Source organism: Sinocyclocheilus rhinocerous, unplaced genomic scaffold (assembly GCF_001515625.1).
Source record: "Sinocyclocheilus rhinocerous isolate Xijiao unplaced genomic scaffold, SAMN03320098_v1.1 scaffold757, whole genome shotgun sequence".
Taxonomy (NCBI): domain Eukaryota; kingdom Metazoa; phylum Chordata; class Actinopteri; order Cypriniformes; family Cyprinidae; genus Sinocyclocheilus; species Sinocyclocheilus rhinocerous.
In genome coordinates this window covers 1,768,269-1,773,833 of record NW_015662957.1, presented here as the reverse complement: position 1 = coordinate 1,773,833, position 5,565 = coordinate 1,768,269, and the positions used below count along the sequence as shown (strand labels likewise).

The window sequence follows — 5,565 nt, the reverse complement described above, 5'->3', positions numbered from 1 at the left end:
CAAGGCTCAGAGTTTGAAGAGAAAATGACACCACTCTCCGACTAGCAATAAAAGCAGCCCTCGCTGTCTAAAAACGTGCATAATTTATTATTCACATCCACTAAAAAATGCTCAGCCTCAGCCTCGTTCCACCAAAAAAACATCTTCAATTAAAACCACATGTGTGGTGGTTGCCGCTGGTCAGTGCCGGAGCTGGTGCGTTCAAAGACGCAAACGAGCGTAAAAATTCTAGCCTGACCTTTCACGCAAGGTCAGCTGAAATATGAAAGGGAGAACGTAGGCTTGACATATTTCACACAAACATGTTTCGGAGAGCAGAGGTGGCCAAAAGTACGGTTGACAAAAAAAATATTCCTAATCAGTTAGAGATGGATATGTATCGCTCTTCAAAATGCTTTGGTTAAAAACGCACTTGTGTGAAAACTAACATTATTTTTGGAACAGTAAAAGAGTTTAATGGTGGAAATGCCATGTGAGGGTCTAAGGGACAGTGCTTCACGAGAACCAGAGTGCTTTGTGTTAAAACCACCCGTGATATTGAAAAACTTAAATTTACCTCTAAATCACTTGACTGAGGCTCATCTGAATTTGAAAAGAGAGCACACACACACACACTAAATGCTTTTTGCACAGCACACACCGACATATATTTGCATTAGCAGAAAACTGGTTGTTCAAATAAAGTTTCAATCCCCAAATGTTCCTAAAATACGCATCAAAAAGCAACATGCCTAAATGTACACATGCCATCATGTTAGTCTCAACATTAACGTCCAAAACAAACACATTCCAGACCTTCTCTACCCAGAAAAACACCCACAGTGGGCTGGATACCAGCCTGCCATGCAATCCACACATTTATCAAAATAACATATTTAAAAAGACCTCCGAAAGTTAGGTTAGTAGTCTGTATAAACACGAAGAACAGCATAAAACAATCACTTATCACAGAACAAGTGATATATCAATTATAACCAGAACTCTAAAGTAGTCTGGTGTCCGCCGTTAGAGTGCTAAAACTATCATCTGAGGTGTAGCTGTTGCCGCTTGCAGCTGCTTGACGGCCATGCAAGTAACTAAATTACCCACTTTACTGCCATTTTCATGCCCCCTCTGAACGAAATGCTGTATTCTTGATCAACTTCATGAATTATCACTTTTACTCTAAGCACATAACATAATTCAATCACTCCACTCATCTATGGCACAAGCAGATCAAATGGAAATTGTATTCTTCACTTTATGCTTATGTTCATCTACATTTACACATGTCACATTTCAATTAGCAGGGAATCTGTTTATCATAAGAGGCAATATATCAAAGAACGGACATTGTAAAAACAAACAAAAAAAAGTCAAAAAAAAGTGTTTTAGTTCAACAAAAAAATAATTTGTCTTTACACACAGATGTGTATATAAAAAACTAAATATTATTTTATGAAAGCACACTTTCATAAAATAAATTCCAACGCCGTTTTATGTAAGTTTAAATGCTGCTAGTAAAAAAAATGAAGATTAAATAATTAAAAGATTAAACTAATTGAAAATGTCAGAAACATTTTACTTCTTCAAAGTAAATCATTTAGCATGATCCCTCATTGTTCAATCAAATGTTCGTCTTGTGATTTAATATAGGGTACAGTTGCATTGTGCAGTAAATGTCAACAGTGAATTAAGCAAAGACTCACCTATACTTTATATTAGATTTAAATGAATTGTGTTCAAAGCTCCATCAATCAGTTCTTAATAACATGAGATTTACACACTGCCAGATTATGAGGAAGATGATGATGCAAATATGTATTTTTCTTTGACTTATGTAGAGATGTATTCTTAAAAACAGAAAGTACAGAAAGAGAGCGAAATTATAGTGTACTTGGTTCAACTCCTGAGCTGTAGTTCCCTCTGCAGATTCACTTTTAATGCCCCGTACTGACATCTTTACATTTTTGCTGGTTTGTTTTGTGTTAGTTTTGCTGTCGCGAGTGTTTGAGGGCGAAACTAACAGCGCTGATTTGATCACGAAAAGAATAACAATCCATTAACTGTACGGTTTAAAAACAAAGGAAAAAGTTCATTTTGTTCATGCATCTGTGTAAAAATGAATCACTAAATAAAGACATTCAGTTTTGCATCACTTAGGCGAAAACTGACTAGTTGAAATAATAATAGCCTAATAAAAAAAATAACAACATTATCTCTTTGAAGTGCAAAGTTAATACTTTTTCATCTCTGTTTGAAATCTTATTTTGCATGTATACGAACCTTACTAACGTCACTGTATCTCGCTGTAATTGATGCATTTGAATTAATGATTATAAATAGGCTAATCGTGTTTGCCGAGTTAATCTTATTTTTATATTTCTTTTATTTAATTCGTAATATTTTTAATATGTAATTGTCTCAGTAACACATCGGTACAATCGACACTAAGCAATAGGCTAATCTTAAATACATTCGCTTTATTTCTCTTCACGTTCCGCTATAATAAATTATTATTTCTTAACACTGTATCTTATATAAATTAAAACTGACCAGTCAGAAGTTATGGGTTATTTGCCTAAAATCAGATTAGTATTTGCTGAAGGCCTGTTAAAAGCAATCAGCTTGACGGATAATAAGAAATAAATTAAGCCAACTTACATAAAATAACCGTAATTTAAATTTGTTGTTTATGTGCATGCTTCGGTGTTGTTTATTAACTTAAATTGTTTATAAGGAAAGTTTTGTTGCCAAGGCCAAGCAATATCTGATTATATACGTTACTGTGGAAGCAGCGTATGGTCTTTGGGAGGAAAAAATATATAAATACATCAAATAAAATAAATAAATGCACACTAACATATATTTATTCCAAATGACTTTATCTGATCTGTCTAAAAGTTTTTTTTTTTCTTCTTTTTTCGTTTTGATCAGATTTCAAAGCAGGTGATATTTTCAAACTCAGTTGCACATGTTCACTAAACTTGTTTTCAGTCTTTTTCACGATCGGGGTTCATTTTTTATCTAAAACCTTTCAACATTATTAATTACGTATTTTATCAAAAATGTGCATATATATAATTCCTATTCAGTTAGCCTATTATTCTCTCGTAGGCTACAGAATAATAACACGCTATCATCTCCGGTTTAAAAGTGTGAAGTAAAAAAAAAAAAGTTGCGTCGTCAAATCTATTGTGACACTGAGAGCTTTAGTATCCCGTTTGCAAAGGTCTAAGAAAATACACCGACTCTAATATTTCTTTCTATTGATCTGAATAAGTGTGTGTGTGATAACGCGTCCATGCATTCAAATCTGGGATACGTTACATTTTAATATTATACACGCTTAATCTCGCGAGGAGCAAATAGAAAGAAAGAAGAAAGAAAGAAAAAAAGAAAAAGAAGAAGTAAAAAGTGGATATGAACCTGTTAGGATATTGTGAAGAACTCTACTTTCACTCTACGGCTGGACCATGTGGATGTGTCCCTCCAGCTCTCGTGAATGTCCCAGTGACTCCAGAAACCTTCAGCAGAGCAACGCAAAAGGAAAAAAAAAATCCTGTTCTATGAGTGATGTCTTCAGACCATTACTTTCAGCGACAACTGTCTTTATTAGTCTTCCTTTCCTTTTTGACTGGCTTCCTCTCTCAGACTGGTCACTCAGTAGGGTGATAAGTGGAAACAATAATCGTGCACTAGCTCAAAGGCTGCATTGTCACAGCGCTCCGCAAAGTTCATGAAGAACAAGCACGCGGCTCTTTACGCCTCCTCGTCGCTTCAGGTCTTCTCTCTTTCTTTCAGTTAGTCACACGGTGAGTTTTCCTAAAGTCCCAATAATGCTTCTCGCTGGAGTTTTTGGCATCTCGTCTGTTCCTCGCTCATTCGCAGAGAAATCAGTGTTGAATTACTCCGCTTGTGTCTTCTGTTGGCGATGTGTTAGGGGACAGTTTGGTCTACCGTAATGCGTCTAGAACGGGGGCGCATACATCTTCTGCGCTGCTGCTTCTTGAAGCGCAACACAAAACCTCGCAGTGATCTCTTCACCTGCGCGCGCATCACGGGGTTAGTTTGGCCATTGTGGTTACCGACGAGCAACAGATGTTAGTTAAATGACAGACTCACCACGGGAACCGTTACCTGCTCCTCATCTACTCCTCAGCAAATAACAAGTTTGTTCTTGCTGCTTGCCATCTTTCAATCATACTTTGCTTTTGTTGTTGTCAATAATTGTTAAAAAATTTGAATTAGTTGTTCTAAATATTCTTCTTCTTTTTCTTACTATTATAGTAATAGTAATTATTGTTTAAAAAGTGTATAATCCTTGATAAAAATATTATAGATAGATATATAGAGAGATAACATTGTGTATAAGTAGGCTAATATACTTACCATTATATACATATACATATGATATATTGCTACGTATATTATTATTATATAAGTACATTTACAGTGTGTGTGTGTGTGTGTGTGTGTGTGTTTGTGTGACCCTGGACCACAGAACCAGTCATAAGGATCATTTTTTTGAAACTGACATTTATACATCATCTGAAAGCTGAATAAATACGCTTTCCATTGAGGTTTGTTAGGATAGGACAATATTTGGCTGAGATACAACTATTTGAAAAACTGGAATCTGAGGGTGCAAAAAAAATCTAAATATTGAGAAAATCACCTTTAAAATTGTCCAAATGAAGTCCTTAGCAACGACGTGAACAAGTTGCTGATTTATGAAAATCACCCCAACTTTTAATGGATAGTCAAGGTGATGCTTTATCAGTAATCTGTCATCTTATCAAAAATGTTCAAATATGATTTATTTTATGGTCAGTGGAAACTTTCTCTCAGCAAAAATTCTCTTTTACTTCAACCATCAAAAAAGGCAATCATTCACATCTCCACTGGACAATAGGATACGACCCCCATTAGTCAAGACATATTCATTAGAAAAATCAATAATCCACGATGTAGCCATGCTGGCCTAAAATGAAAGCAGCAGGCTCATAAAACAATGCTGACTTCACTTCTGTGTCCTGCCATATGGACCTCAGAGTCCTGGCCAAAAAAAAAAAAAAAAACTGACTAAACTTTAAGACTGTAGTTATAGCTTTAGATTTACTGAAAAAAAGTTATTTGTTATACTACTGTGTGTTTGATCACATCAGTCTGGGAAAAAGAAAAATCATACACTTTAGAACTACACTGAATATTTTGAGAAACAAAAGAACATGCTAAACTATTTTGATCTTGTGTGCATGTTTGCAAAGTTCCCCATCAGATTATCATGATTAAACACACACAAACACAGAATTACACAACTTGTTTTACCTCACGCACATGGTCAAGCATGACAAAGTCTGTGGTCCAAAACAGATACCTTGAGCCCATGGTAAGATGGACAGAAGGAGATTCGGTCTGCTCGCCATCACGGGGTTAAGATTAAACACTCTTGTGGTTTGGCCATCACAGGCTAATGAGGCACTCATGAAAGGATTATGAAGAACACATAGGATGACTGGCTCTCTAACTAACCTACACAGTTCACCTCACACAAGCACAAACACCTGCAAACAAGATTACAGC

The 5,565-nt window shown here is 35.6% G+C and overlaps 1 protein-coding gene across 2 annotated transcripts in view; it reads right to left on the bottom strand.

Annotated features, from left to right (window-relative positions):
• Window positions 1-3,920, bottom strand: part of LOC107728618 (forkhead box protein P4-like) — a 133,729-nt gene extending 129,809 nt beyond the window's left edge. The window contains exon 1 of one of the 2 annotated variants that reach the window (XM_016538868.1): window positions 3,409-3,920. The gene's annotated coding sequence lies outside the window, so the exon portion shown is untranslated. The remainder of the gene's footprint in view (window positions 1-3,408) is intronic. The other variant, XM_016538867.1, reaches the window with a different exon arrangement.
• Between the last annotated feature and the right edge of the window lie 1,645 nt (window positions 3,921-5,565).